This window comes from Sphaeramia orbicularis, chromosome 8 (assembly GCF_902148855.1).
Source record: "Sphaeramia orbicularis chromosome 8, fSphaOr1.1, whole genome shotgun sequence".
Taxonomy (NCBI): domain Eukaryota; kingdom Metazoa; phylum Chordata; class Actinopteri; order Kurtiformes; family Apogonidae; genus Sphaeramia; species Sphaeramia orbicularis.
In genome coordinates, this window is record NC_043964.1 from 6947527 (window position 1) to 6963952 (window position 16426).

The window sequence follows — 16426 nt, forward strand, 5'->3', positions numbered from 1 at the left end:
TTCTGGTTTGTCTCTCTCTTAACAAGTCATCAACACAGTCCATAACAGCATCCACCTGTATAGAACCCACAGCACACTGTTCACCTCTACACTGAATACAACAGCGGTACTTCAGTCACATGACTCACTGTTAGTCCACCTGTAGTAGACCCCTGTTCCAGTTGATGGTGATGTTAATATTAATCAGTCAGTGTCAAGTCTTGCGTCGTTGTTTTGCTGATTTTAGACAAAATTAGATGCTACTTTGGTAGCACAAAATGTGAAGACAGCTGAGTCTCCTTAGTTATTTTAAAAAGCCCAGTAAATGTGATGGCATTGATAAGCGCAGTGAAAAAAAGAGGGACTGGTGCGGTGAAGGATAACGGACAAGCAAGGAATACGCTAGTTCTAATGGCATTTGGTGCGCTATATGTACGCATTTTCTACCTTTCATGTGTTATTTGATGGCATGTCAATTTGTTCCCAGATCAGTTGTTCACATAACCTGAACCCTAACCCTCGTGCATGGTATTGACACTGCATGAACATACACAAGGAAAGCTTATAATGTCTGCAGATAACACCAGTTAAAAGTGGTGTATATAATTATGCAAGTTGTGATATCAGTGATATCACGTTGGTTTATCAGCCAGCACTGAGATGTTTTTGAACATTAAATACTACTAAATATCTCATTATCATTAAAAAATAAAAATTTTAAATGACAGATAATAATATGTTATGACGGAATTTTTATGACCCTGTTTGTCAAAATGACGGACAATAAAAATATCTAGCGCAACCTCTGCATGCAATCTTTCCAAAAACAATCTTTTCCCGGCAAACTACCACAGTAACAACCCTTGACAATGTGCGTGGTCATCAAAATGATATAATTATTCCAAAACTATCATAAACATAGTAGGTAGACCGTCTGACGGTTCAAAACGACACGAATTGGCATCTTTTAAGATCGTGGCGCCCTCTTACCAATTTTTTCTAGAAAAACCCCTGTATATTATTGTTTAAAATTGTGCTATCTTGTTTTGCTCTGTAACTTTCCTTTTTGTAAATAGGGTAGGCATAAATAAGCTGTTGCTTGTGCCTACGCTTTTTTGCCCATGTTTAATATAGGAATCCAAACTGTATGGATGTATATATCATGTTTTGTTAAATGGACGAATTAATTAACTTACTTACTAATATTGTCCAAATAGTGTGTCTATTTGTTTGTATGTATTTTTGAGTAAAGTATAAATAGTTGTTTTGCTGAATCATTAAGCATATTAAATCTAATGGATTTATTTTATCCTAAAGTTGAACGTCTCTCTGGTTCTCTTTATTTTAAATTAAGACTTGTTGGTATACATAGGCTATATATTTACGTTATATTCTTTGGAATTATCCACTAAACTGGTACACCTTCATGGTATCTACCTAAATTGTAAACCAAACCCCACAGCACCCTCCATTCCCATTATAAAGAGGGGTGAACGGATGCTACATCCTTATTATTATAAAATCAATTCAAAGGAATAGAAAACTCAATAAAATGAGTCAAAAATAAATAACTCAACAGAGTAATGAACAGAAAGTCACTAAAATAGAATGAGTCAAACAAAATTAACATAAATAAGTAAAATGGTCAACAAAATATGCAAACTTATCAACAAAATGAACAAAAAGGATGAAATAATAAAGAAATGAACAAAATAATTAAAACAATCAATAAAACCAAGTAAAATGACTAAAATTATGAATAAACTGACCAGTACAGTCAACACAATGTCCAAAATTAGAAAATAATCAACAAAAATGACCAGAAATCACAAAAATCCTAAACAAAAATGAACCAAATCAACATAAATGACCAGGTTTGTTTGTTATCAGTACAAACGTCAGTGTGTTATCAATGATGGGAGGAGGAGGTTGAAGTCCAAAGTCCTGGAGGTGGATTCTCCTGGACCTGGGTCTGCTCTTCCCTTCATGTGTCTGTCTGTGTCTCTGTGAGGAACATGGAGAAGGTCAGCGAACACCTGTTCAGGTACAAGGACTACACCTTTCCCGTAGCCTACATCACCCCTGAATATGTCGACTCACTGCAGAGCTTCCACATCCGAGACTCCGACGTCTTCCTGGTCACCTATCCAAAGTCAGGTCAGTCCAGTGTCCGGGTTTTGTCTTAGTGTCCGGACCCGTTTCACCGATGGTGTCTGTTCAAGTCAGGTACAGTCTACTCTCGTTATACCGTCAACTTCCGTTCACGGCCAAATTGGCGGTGAAAATGGCGTTACAACGGGTTGCGTCCATAATGTGCATGTCTTTACTATATGATGTCTATGCTGCCTCCGTTAACCCGTTCTAATTGCATTTCTAAATAAATCTTGATTCTGTTATGTTGTAAGGGATCATTTAAAGTGGGGAAACATTTTAAGCATTATTATAACCGTGTCGGGAAATGACACCCCATCATCTTGAGGCTTTGGCTTAATCCCACGTCCTTTCCCGACATCCTGACCTACCGAGTGTTCTGCGATAAATGAACGGTGGCCGTTCTGTAGACCTACTCGTAGCTTGTCGCGATCAGCTCTGGCGCATTTGTTTCAGTGCATTGTTAAAATGTATGTGTACTCGATGGCAATCACGCTGGCGGTATAACGGTCGGGAAATCAATGGTATAAGTGTTTTTGTGCGTGGAACTGGGCTGGCGGATGGCGATAGGCGGAAATGGCGGTAGCTAATGGAATAATGCATGGGGATTTTTGTGCAATGGTTTTGGTCGGCGGTGAGCGAAAATGGCGGTATAACGGCGGGCGGTTTAACGAGAGTAGACTGTACAAAACCCAGTATTTTCATCATCAGTAAAGAAGAATAAAAAACAGAGTTAATGAACATGTGACCATCAGTCCACGAATCATTAGGCTGAAGGTTGTGACTGGGCAGGACCTGGACTGGACTAATTTAGTGCTGGATTAAATTTATTTAGGACTGGATTGGATTTATTTAGGACTGGATTGGATTTATTTAGGACTGGATTGGATTTATTTAGTCCTGGATTGCCTACTTAGAACTGGACTGGATTTATTTAGTACTGGATTGGATTTATTTAGTCCGGATGACACTGCTTCCAAACTGTGGACACAACAGTCAGGTGTCCCTCAAGGTTCCATACTTGGGTTCAGGTGAGGAATAATACAGAGCAGAATACAGTGACATTCCTCACCACCTACCTGAAGTCAGGTGAGTCCAGTCCTCATGATCACATGACACATCAGATGATAACAGCACAGATTAGTGTATTCAGGACTGTTAGCTAATATCCAGGACTGATAAAGCTTGGCGATGGTAAGGTTTCACCGATCTGATATTAGGATCGGATATCAGCCCCAAAATCAACATTTTAGCTGGATCAGGGATCTGTGAAAGCACTTCTTCCCCTTTTGTGACACAGGCTGCGTCTGTTGGTGTGTAATAGGACAGGAGATGTGAGTCAGGTCTGTCATATATGCTGAACTGTGAACCGGCTCCAGAGTGCTGAAACAACAGCAACACTTCCTCCTGCCTGTTGGCCAGTACCATTAACATGTAAACAGTAGGGGGAAGCTGGCCCTATAGAACAGTTCCATAACTACGTCATGCATGCTCAGAGTTGATGGAATTGTTCAAACACAGACAGGAACATGGAGCGAACTAATGGTCTGTGATGTGGAGGCATTTCAGCCGGACCGCACCAACAGTTTGGAACGTTTGTAAAGTGAAAGATCCAGAGGTGGTGGTGGTGGTGGCGGCACTGCCAAATAAAAAACCACACATTTAAAGAAGCACCTATCCAAAGGAGATCCAGGAACTCCAGCAGCTGGAGGTAGAACACAGCTAACGGTGGTAGATGCTCTACATTAGGGGTGTCAAACTCATTTCAGTTCAGGGGCCACATTCACCCCAATATGATCTCAGGTGGGCCGGACTCAGTAAAAGAATAACAGAGAAAAAAGAAAAATGACATTATGATAATGTTTACATCTACAGCGTTTCCTTAAAATCTGAATAACATGAACAACTTGAAATGTCTTAAGAAAAACAAGTGCAGTTTTAACAATATCAGTTTATGAGTTTATCATTTACACACGTGCATTACAACTTATATTACAATTACAAATACACAAACCATTTAATAACAGGCAGAATATTGGTAAAACTGCATTTACTTCTCTTAAGACATTTCAGGTTCATATTTGTTCAGGTTATTCACATTTTTTGTTGAAGGATAATTTAATATAAAGGTTTTAATGTAATTTTACTTTTTTACACTAAAACGAAGATGAAGTCTGCAATTGTCACTATTTATAGGTTATTATGATAGTATTTTACTGATCTGACCCAGTTGAGATCTAATTGGTTTGTATGTGGAACCTGAATTAAAATGATTTTACCATCCTTGATTGATAATATCTTAAGTGAAATTTTTGCATTTCACAAATTCACCCCAGGAGCCGGTTTGGACCCTCTAGCAGGCTAGTTTTGACCCCTAGGCCGCATGTTTGACACCTGTGCTCTACACAGACTGGAAACATTTACAGATAATTAAAGAATATTAATAGTTCATTGCATTTGTGACGACCACAAAAGTACAGTACATTTGTGTTTTGAAATACTGGTTGAAATACAGATTTACTGTACATGCACTTTATTGATGCCCATGTAGAAATTCAGTGTTTCATCAGCTCAAGAAAGACAAAAGAAAGACAAACTGACTTAATGAACATGTGACCATCAGTCTGTGAATCATCGGGGTGAGGTTTGGGACTGGACGGGGCCTGGATTGGATTTATTTAGTCCTGAATAACATTAGACGCATGTCTCAGCTGATGTTTGTCCACTCAGGTACGATATGGGCTCAGCAGATCATCGTCTCCATCTGTGAACTGGCCGGCGGTTTGAACGAGTATCCCAACAACTATCGGCAGATGGCGTGGCTGGAGTACCGGGAGGATAAGGAAGACTACTCCCTCCGACCTTCGCCTCGACTCTTCACCTCCCACCTGACGCCGGCCCTCCTGCCCCTGGGCCTGAAGGACCAGAAAACCAAGGTTCACCACCCATTCTACAGCTCCCATATACACTGTTAGAGCTAGGTTCGAATTTTGTATCATTAAAACCTCAAATCAATATGTAGAACATCATATGGGCTTTATATGGTGCACTTATGTATCTTCTGCGTTACCTTTTTGCGTTTCTGTACATAGAAGTAATAATGATAATAATAATTGTAATGGTGTGATCTCATGTTGAACCCTCAAACCCTGTCATGTGACCAAATCTTTCCCAAACTATTGGGAAATGCAGTAGTAAAAAAATAGTCACAACTGACCAAAATAGTGCAGAAAATGAAAAATAATGATCAAAATAATCAACAAAATGACCAAAATAATCACATAATAACGAATTTGACATTAATAGTTAATCAACAAGAAATGAGCAGAATAATGAAGCAAATGAGCAAAATATTCAAGTAAATGAAACAAAAATGAGCAAAAATAATCAAGAAAATGAACAAAAATGAGCAAATAATAAAAAAATGGGCAAAATACATGAAAGTACACTAATAATCAAAATAATTAAAAAAAAAAAAAAAAGATTAAAAATCAGCAAAATGAACAAAAATATGCAATGCAATGAACTAAATGATGAACATAATATCACCAAAATAATTTACATGAATAATAACAAATTCATCAACAAAATAACCAACAGAATGGCCCAAACTAATAAATAAAGTGACCAAACATCAACAAAATGAACCAAAATGATGACAGTTTTCAACAACATTCAACATTTGACAGGTTCCAGTTTTATTCTCTTCAGTTTTTGGAAACGGTCTCCTTATTTACGTATGCGTCTCATTACATTGTATTATTTTCCCGTCAGATCATTTACGTGATGCGAAACGTGAAGGACACCTGGTGTCATATTTCCACTTCAGCCACGCCTTCTCTGGATGGGACACACCCAAGAGCTTCGACGACTTCGTAGACCAGTATTTGGCAGGAAACGGTGAGGAAACGGTGTCTAAGGCTACGTTCACACAGCAGGTCTTAATGCACAATAGGGATTTTTTGGTGAAAAACAATTTTTTTGTGTGCTTGTTCATGTTACACATTAAATACGACTCTATCAGTTTTGAGTCTGAACTGAATGTGACCCTGAAGTGACCCACATGCACTAAAGGTCCTGATTGAATACGTGACCATGCAGACACACACTGTGGAACGCAGAATTAGGACGTTTATCGCATTTCAATGACGGAAAGGTCAGATAATTGCGACCTGGCTGTTAAGACTGAAGTCGTACTGTAAAATATCAAATCTGTATCAGATTTAGGACCACATATGAAAGTGGTCTGGGTCAGATTTAGGACCACATATGAAAGTGGTCTGGGTCAGATTTAGGACCACATATGAAAGTGGTCTGGGTCGTATTATTGCTGTTCAAACTGTAACAGATCGAATACAGGTCACATATGGGTGAAAAAATCGGATTTGGGCCACATTTGGCTGCAGTCTGAACATAGCCTAAGACTCTGGGTCATGTGATGTACATTTCAGTAACATGTTCTTTTCACTGTGATCCAGTTGAAGGATCGTCGTGGTTCGACCACATCAGGGTGTGGCACCAGAGCCGAGACCAGTACAACATCCTCTTCCTCACTACGAGGACATGATTCTGGTAAGACCTGGTTCAGATCTGCTCTGTTTTTATGGAGCAAAAAATGGATAATGTTTGTCGGTGTTGGGGCGGTACTTAGACCACTTATTAAAACCTATGAACCTACAGTGACTCCTGGACATATATTCAGTATTTTACACACAGGTTGAATGTAAGTCTAAGGGAACCAGGACTTTTTGGAGCAGCATCTAGAGGCCGTCGGTGGTTTTAAAACTTTAAGATAGTAAAGCACCAACGAGGACAGACGTGTTTTGGTGTAAAAGTCATCCATGTGTTAATACATGTTGGTATTTTTGAATTAGCAACTGTGTTTTTTGGACTAGCTAACATTACCTGATTCTGAATTTTTTCTGGCTGTGATCGATGTAACACTGTGTCTAAAGTGCATTTATTCGCAGTATTTCGACCATGTTAAAAGTACAGAAAGTCGACTTCATTAGTGTCTAGAGATGAAAAAGTCTGGAAACCCCTGATCTAGGTGTCACATTTTTACCTGATGAGTTTGTACGTCCCTGAATTTTAACTGTAATGAAATTTACTGAACAAGATTTAGACGATGTAGAGAAATGGGGTCGACTGTGACTAAAAATGTTGCATTTATTCCTGAAAAACTCATTAGCTTCAGTATTTGAAATGACCGCGGACCTTTATAGAATGAAGAAGGTTTTTGGTCGAAGTTCCTCAACTTTCTTCACTTCTGTTCATGGAAATGACATCATCATGGAAAGGTTTTGACGCTGCTTGTTGTTTTTTTTGTAGGACCTGAAGGGGGCGGTCACTAAGATCTGCATGTTCTTGGGGAAGAACCTCAGCGACGAAGCATTGACCAAGTCGTAGAAAAAGCTACTTTCAAGAACATGAAGAAAACGCGAAGGCCAACTATGAATTTATGCCAAAGGAAATGATCAGCGGTAACTTCATGCGTAAAGGTAAAACAATCTACCACCATCGTCCAGACTTTAACACAAACAGTGGGTTCATTCTTCTTCTTGTTCTTCACAGGTCGGATCGGCGACTGGAAGAACATGTTCACTGTGGCTCAGAGTGAACGAGTCGATCGGATGCTTCAGGAGAAACTTGGAGACACTGGTCTGAAGTTCATCTGGGAATAAGAACAGCAGCAGCTGAAGACGTTAACGTTATTATTCGTAGAAAACCACAACCCGGAGCAGCTTCATCAGACCTACACAAAGTCTGACATTCTTATCAAACCTCTGATTATAAGCTGTTTATCTGGTTCAACTGTGAATACTTTAACAGAACAATGGAGACATTTGATAAAAGGCAATAAAAAACAGAATTTTATGACTTGTTTTTTTCATTTTAACCTTTATTTAACTGACAAGTGACAAAAAAAGACCTATTTAATCGTGTTTATTGGAGCTGTTGTAAATGAAATTATGCATCTCCCAACATTAAGCAATAAAATGTCCAGCCAATATTTGCAATAATTTATTGATTTAATCCGTTAATAAGTATAGTTTGTTCAAAGATGTAAATCTCATATTCTTTGCATGTATTACATTAACACGACACATGACTTTCATCGATCTGAATGTTTTTGTGGTGGACCTGGTCATACATGAGCATTATTAACGGAGAGTGGGCCTAGAATCTTTTTTTTTTTTAAAGCAAAATCACTTAAAATATCAACAAAATGAACTGAAATGGGCAAAAATACCAGCAAAATAAACCAAAAAAAGAACAAAATATTAACAAATGAACAGAAATGGGCAAAATATCAAAATAATCCAGAAAATGAACAAAATATCAACAAAATAACAAATGGGTAAAAATACCGGCAAAATGAACAACAAACAAGATGAACAAAATATCAACAAAATGAACAGAAATGGGCAAAATATTAGCAAAATAATAAATGAACAAAATATCAACAAAATGAACAGAAATGAGTAAAAATATTAGCAAAAAAACCAAAAATAAAGAAAATGACAAAATGAGCAGAAATTGGCAAAATATCAGCATTTGCAGATTTTTTTTTTTTTTTTTTTTGCTTGAATTGAGCGAAAAACTGAACAGACAGAACGATAAAACAGACTGTGGAGTGATGGTTTAAGTTTACAAAAACAGAATCCAGAGCAGCCACAGCGACTGTGGCTACGTAACTGGAGTTTCACTTCTCTATCAATTTTTTTATTCGACCATAGATGAAGGAAAGTCAAAAGAACTGATGTTACATATGTTAGTGATTACATAAAGAGTCACACTTGACTTCATGTTGCATGACGAACAGCTCAACACTTCAGAATCACCTACTTCTTTAGTGGATTCTGTCTAATTTTAATTGTGATGAGATATTTGGACTAGAAATGAGAAAAATACGCTTGGTCAGATTTAGATTTTTGCAGTGCATGACCAAATAACTGTTAAGTCCAATTTTTAAGGTTGAATGTGCCAAAAAAAAACAAACAACCAAAACATGCCTCTAGAATTCGTAAGTAAAGATTCATCCTCGTTATGAGATGTTATTTCCGTTATTTCAATAAAGTAGTGGCAGTAGCTCACACTCGTACACCTCAGATAAACCCATAATACACTGTACTATAGATTATTAATTAGAGCAGGACAGAACAGTATTAATGACACTTCAGTGACCTTTAACCTCCTTCTAAACATCATCAAACCTCATCCTTGGAGTCCACACTTTGATGTTGTGATGTTAATTCACCAAACAGCCCGCCCGTCCTCCGGTGTTTCATCGTCCTCAGTTTTTCTGGGTTTTTGGTCTTAACGTCTGGATAAAACGGCGTCTCCAGGACGTGGTGTTTTTCCTCAGACGTCTGTTGACCCCTCTGCAGTGAATCGTGGATCTTCTGCCACGAGTCGACCTCTGAACGCCAAAGACCAGCTCTGGCTCTGATGAACTGGGACACCTCGGCCTCGATGCCACCTTTGGCCAGACTCACGCCGTCTTTGCAGATGAAGATAACGTCCATGCCCAGGAAAAGGGCACTGAGTACGATGGCCCCGCCCCGTGCCGCCTTGGAGAGGGCAAGCGGACCTTTGGCTGCCGCTTGGCTGATATCTGGGACATCTGCAGCCACTCTGGGAACGCTGCCCAGAGCTTTACCCTCCTGAGTCGCCATCTTACCCGCATTTGCAACCAGCTCTTCACTTTTTAGCATTTTTACAGCTGAGCTACCCTCAACGAGTATCCCAATCCTTCGTCCGACACCACCAGCTTTATAAAGGACCTTCCCGACACCCAGAGCTACATCCAAACTACTTGTTTCTCTTTGTTTTGCAACTTCCTCAAAGTGTCCTGGAGAACCTGGACATCCTCCATGAAGTTCCGGAACACCTCATTAGCTTCTTCTCGTTTTGCAGTTGACTCCAACCTCTGCAGCTGTAGTGACGGCGCTGTTCACCCCTAGTGATTCCCAGTCCGATACCGGTCATCATCAGAACCAGGGATGCCCCGGCTGTTACTGGTGTTAACGCCAAACCGACGATAGAGAGCACACCTCCCACCGCCCCCACTGAGCTGCCGGCCACACTGGAGATCTTCGAGCCCTTTTTCATCCTGTCGAGCTGAACGGCGCTTTCTTCCAGGTCGTTCAGGAACTGCAGCATCCTCGGCCGACGCTCGCTGAACTCGGTGATGAAGTTAGAACACGACCCTTGGAACAAGAACACCATCCTGAGTCCCGGTCATTCCTGATGGAGACACAACACTCACAAATGAAGATGACGCACTAGAAGGTCTGGCCGTACATGTGTGTAATTCCTACCTGAGCTCTTCAAGTCTATTAATGCGATCAACCATGTGTTGGACGTCATCTTCAGACAGATCTTCGACCATGTCAGCCACAGTTTGATCCACACAAAACCTACTGAAGGAGCTGGAGAAGACCAGATGTGTTCAGGATCTACAAATAGTAGCATTCCGCAATAATTAAAAGAACTCAATGAGATCTTTAGTAGGGATGAGGATTGATCTCAACTTAGAGATGCTAGTTCCCGTATAGATATTATTTATCAATTCAATTCCACATCAGTTTTATTTTTATTCTCGTTAGATTATGGAATAACTGTTACAAATGGCTTTGTTTGCGTTAACTCTCTGTTAAATATTCTAGCATTTGGCATTGGATTGGAACTCTGGGGTACCGTAAAGGGGAGGTAAATGTGACGAATTCCTGGGGCCCAGCATTTCTGGGGGGCCCATAGAGCAGTTGAGGGGGTCCAGTGGACACAGGTTAGAAGCTGTGAAAATTTTCTGTAAGATCCACTGAATAACAGAGGAATAGAAGCCGACGTTGAAAGAATATTAAATTTCACTTTCGCTTCAAACCTGTGGTAGTTACGTTAGTCAAGGACAAATCAACAAGATACTGAATTTTATAAAGGGCCCACAACGTTTACCTTCATGGGGCCCATGCTTCCTAGCGGTGCCCAAGTTGGAACTAAATCATAAAGGTTTATAAAGGTGTGCTTAAAGGAGTGTTAGCGCTACCTGCAGCTCCTCTGAACCTGGTCGTCATTAGGGGTGTAAGAAAATATCGGTTCTGCAATATATTGCGATATTTCACTTCACAGTACTGTATCTATATATAAAAGTACTGTATCGATGTTTTTAGGTATTTATTCAAATGCAGATATTGTGGAGGTTCATTTTTGTTTTTCTTTTTTGTTTATATTTTAGTTTTTATTATTTAACATTCTTTTATTAAATAATGTTCATTCCTTTGTTGGGATCGCACAAAAATAATGTTCTGATGTTAGTTATGAACTAATATGAACATTTGAACAGGATCTTAAACTATAATGTCTGTAAAACAGAATTTCAGTTTGAACATAGGAACATTTTGTGATAAAGCCTTAGATCCTGTTCTGATCAAATAAAAATGTGTTAAGTTTTTGTGCAGATTTCTGGTGTAATTCAATTCTTAAAGGAAATAATCACAAAAAAATTGGCCTTTTTGACAGTATTGTGATATATCGTGATATATCGTATCGTGATCCTAGTGTTGTGATTTGTAGTGTATCGTCAGATTATTGTTGATACACAGCCCTAGTCGTCATGGAGATTATTCCTAAACAATAGTAAAGCAGGTTGACAGTGAAATGACGCTAATATTAACAGTATCGATAGAACCTGTAGGAGTTTTATGTTAGCGGCTGCGACAGAGGACGCCTTGCTGTGAGCTCTGCCTCCGGAGTCACCGCCCCCTTCACTAAGCAGCCAGTCAAAGACATTCCATTGGTGCCCTGTAATTGGATGCCGTGGTTAAATGTTTGGGCCTGTTGGAGGTATTTAACCCTTTGTCTTTACTGTCTGAAATGGTTCTGTTGTCGAGAGGGAACCAATAATTGGAATAATTTCGCAAAACAGGCTAATGATCCCAAAGACTTGACCTACTACGCGAACCGTTCTTTATTTTCATCCCTACCCTTCACCGTTGTCCATCATTTCCCCTCCCAGCCCTACCTTCCACTTTACCTTTTTCCTAAGGTTCCACACATGGTCTGGGTGGTCTGCATGTATCTGTCCAGCTGAAACACCAGCACCTCCACATTCTGAAGTCTGGGCGTGAAGAAGGCCGACGCTTCTCTTTTGAACTCGAGGATTAGCGGGCAGACGAGTTGAGCAGCCTCGATGGCGTCCTGAACCGACTCCATGCCGCCCCCTCCTGGCAGGTCCTTGAACACATGCGTGGAAGTGACCGACAGCCTCTCCACGGCGTCCAGGAAGCGGTCCAGCTCCTCCAGACCTCGCAGAGTCTCCTTCAATATGGCGGCCAGCTCCTCCTCCAGCGCCGTCCGCCTGCTGGCTACATAGAACTTGCTCTTCACGTACTCCTTAACGCTGCACCCTTACTCTGCGACGCAGTGACGTGACGGACGTTCAGGACGATATTATCAGCCCTGTGTTTGACGTCCTTCAGCATGTTTAACTCCGTCTGTCTCACCAGCAGCCATTCACAGCTGATCTGAACGAATTCTGTCACCGTGTCGATGGAGGCGAAGGTGTCGGCGGCGAAGCGACACAGCGCTTCCTGCAGCTGCTTCCTGTGCAGAAAAACAACCAAATCCAAACCAGTTATTGAACTGCGGAGTTAAAGTCCAACTGCAGCCAACACAGATGGAGGTGATGGAGGTCTGGATGTGAGACCGAGGAGTTAAGACGACTGAACCAGATGAAGCTCTGAAAGCGGGAGGGGGGGGGGTGTCCAAACTCATTTTAGTTCAAGGGCCACGTTCAGCCCAATATGACCTTAAGTGGGACCAGTATAACAAGACAAACCCAGCCTATAAATTGACAATTCCACATTTTTTCAGCTTTGTTTTACTGCAAAATTAAAATTAAATTATGAAAATGTTACAATATCTACATTTACAAAGATTCCTTTTGCAAAAAAAATAAGAATAAGCTAAACAACCTGAAATTTTTTTAAAGGAAAATAAGTTCTATTTTAACAATATTCTTCAGATTCAGAAAACTTTATTAATCCCATAAGTTGAATTCATTTGCAGCTTTACCACAGACATCAGTCAACATTCAGAGGACAATGTGACAAACATAAGTTAGTGTTCAAATACAAGTTTATAGGAAGGCACCTACAATAAATGCTTGAAATATTCAACAATAAAGAATCAAGTAGAAAAGCACTCGGATACCCCCCCCCCCCCCCCCCCCCCAATCTCCACCAAAATTGTATAATTTCATCAAAATCCTTCCATAACTTTTTGAGTTATCTTGCTAACAGTCAGACCAACAAACAACACCCCTGCCCCTCCCCAAAAAATATATATAATTTACTCTGAATCTAAACTTTCCTAAGTGATTATCATGTATTTGACATTTTTCAGCGAAACACAGGTATTTTCTACATTTAATTCTCTGATCATGCAAATGTTCATTAAAGTTCTGTGTAAATTTAAAGGTTATTTTTTCAGAAACAGAGAAAAGTGTCTTTCAGTCCAATCTGTCAATAACTGAACATAAACCCAGTGTGTCCATCCACTGTCATTGATCCAACTTCATGGGACGGTGTTTCCGCGGTAACAACGAAGCCTCTGATCGTCCAAATGGGTCATATGATGACCATGAAAAGTTGAAGAACTGTATTTTACACCAATTATTGACATGTATTGATCAGATTAGTGGATCAGCAGGTATTAAACAGTTTAGATCAGTAGATGGTTTTGGTTTTTGAGGGTTCACTGAATAAATCCAGGGTTCTGGATGGTATGAAATTATCAAGTCTCAATTTTTCAACTATTTTTGCTCATTTTCTCTTCACTTTAGAAGGATTTGTTGACTTTTCTGCCACATTTCAAGGTTTTTTTGATTCATTTTTTCCTTATTTTTCAAGTATTTTGCTCATTTTTCTCATTATATAACATGTACATTTTATACTATGAATAATTGAGATAAAACTGCATTTTATGCCAATTATTGACATGTATTGATCAGATTAGTGGATCAACGAGTATTAAACAGTTTAGATCAGCTGATGGTTTTGGTTTTTGTGGGTTAAAAATAATGTGTTTAGATATTTGTAGACATTTTTGTTCAGTTGATAGTTTTTATGTTTCCGTCTTCTACTAATAAAAGACAGACAGGTGAAACCATGATGCACACTGAGGGTTAATAAACTCTGAGTTCTAGGATCAGTTCCACGTATGAACAGAGTCCGTCTGCATTCTTGGTAACTTTAACTTTTCTATTGTTTCTGTTGGAAGGTTTGAAAGTTTACCTTGTTGCCGACATTTCCTCCTCTGTGTTTTTCCCACGTTTTATCCAAAGATAAAACAATAATCCGTTCACCGTTGGACAAAGTTTTAACTCGTTTGACGTCAGGAAAGTGCAGGTAAATGTGGAGGTGACGCAGCAGTTCACGATGGCTTTGTTTTGTTTTTTTCTGACTCAACAGGTTTGACGGCTTTAACACATTCCACTGAACTGAGGTCAGATTCATCCCACTGTGAGGACACAGATCCTGCACTAACAGGGTAATTCTGCGAAGGCCCAGTCATTATATAAGTTTACAACACATGGAGAAACACAGCTTTGACTTGTGTCTGTATCTTTTAGTGGATTTTTAGTTTCATCTGTGGTTTTGAGATCGTGTGGAGGATCTGGAGCTGAACCGGGCTCATCATCCATCCTTCATCTGAGCAGTAGGGGTGTTAGACAATATCGGTTCTGCAGTATATCATGATATTTCATTTTCACAATACCGTATCGATATTAAAATTACACTGTAAGTCGGAATTTGTATTTACTAAAATGCTTTAATTACAATGCACTGAAATGATTTAAGTTTTATGATGTTACTATAAAATGTTCAGTATATTCTACTAATTTGTAGACATAGTTGAAAGTACAAAAAGTTTAAGTTGAATGGAATTAAATCACTAAGGTTTAGTCATGACCACACCTTTTCATCTTCGCATTGCATTGTGGGTATTGGGCATGTTGTTGAAAATGTGTTATTTTTCTGTGCAGGGGTTCAGCGGGGTTGTGGTGTTAGTGTTGATTTGGATGTAATGTGTGTATGGCAGTGTTTACTGGCCTTTTTGTGTTTGTTTTTGTATTTTTGTAGAGCTGCACCATGAGTCAGAGCCAGAGGAAGAACTATGGATATACTGTTCATCTAAACCTGTTGTTGCACAATGGAAATCTAAATGTCTTGTCAATTTAAAGCACTTCCTGTACCGCCAAATGATAATGAACTAACTTCCATTCATATACAATACATTAGGTTAAATAACTTCATAACTATTTTGTCAGGGAAAGGATTCTGAGTTTGATTAACATAAGTTGTTGAATCAATGATAAGTTAATCTGGCTGCAATTGAGAAAATTAGTCAGTGTAACCTGAAATGCTGAGTTGAATGGTTGGATAGTGGGGTTGATTTTACAACAGATTTAAAGTAAATAACTTGTCTTTTAGTGTTTTCTACTTAATAGTTTAAGTTGAATACTTTTAGCATTAAAGTTGAACCTGCTTAAACCAGTTGATTAGTCGATCATTACTCAAATCATTTAAGTGCAATCACGTGCCTCACATTTTTGAGTAAACTACTTATCCGGGCTTACAGTGTACTGTATCAATATTTTTAGATATTTATTCAAATGCAGATATTGTAGAGGTTCTTTTTTGTCTTTCTTTTTTGTTTATATTTTAGTTATTATTACCTAACATGGTTTTATTAAATAATGTTAGTTCCCTTGCACAAAAATACTGTTCTGATGTTAGTTCTGAACTAATAGAATATGAACATTTGAACAGGATCTGAAACTGTAATGTCTGTAAAACAGAGTTTCAGTTTGAACACAGGAACATTTTGTGATATTGCATTAGAACCTGTTGTGATCAAATAATATGTGTAGTATTTGTGCATATTTCTGGTGTAATTCAATTCTTCAAGGAAATAATCATTTAAAAAAAGAAACAAAATTGTCTTTTAACAGTATCATGATATATCGTGATATATTGTATTGTGATCCTAGTATTCTGATTTGTATTGCCAGATTCTTGCCGATACACAGCCCTACTGAGCACATAGCATTTGGCGTGCTTTACGTGTGCATTTTTACCTTTCACATGTTATTCAATGCCATTAACCCTAACCGCTAATCGTGTGTTATTTTACGCACCGTGAACATACATGTGGAAAGCTTATAATGCATACAGGTAACATACCACCTTTAATTGACACATTTTCCACTAAGGGTTAAGACTGATTCTGA

The 16426-nt window shown here is 39.0% G+C and overlaps 2 pseudogenes; one reads left to right on the forward strand and one right to left on the reverse strand.

The window, feature by feature from the left end:
• The first annotated feature begins 1909 nt into the window (after positions 1–1909).
• LOC115423806 (amine sulfotransferase-like) lies at positions 1910–7858 on the forward strand (annotated as a pseudogene).
• Positions 7859–9341: 1483 nt separating this feature from the next.
• On the reverse strand, positions 9342–14440 carry LOC115424147 (uncharacterized; annotated as a pseudogene).
• Positions 14441–16426: the final 1986 nt, after the last annotated feature.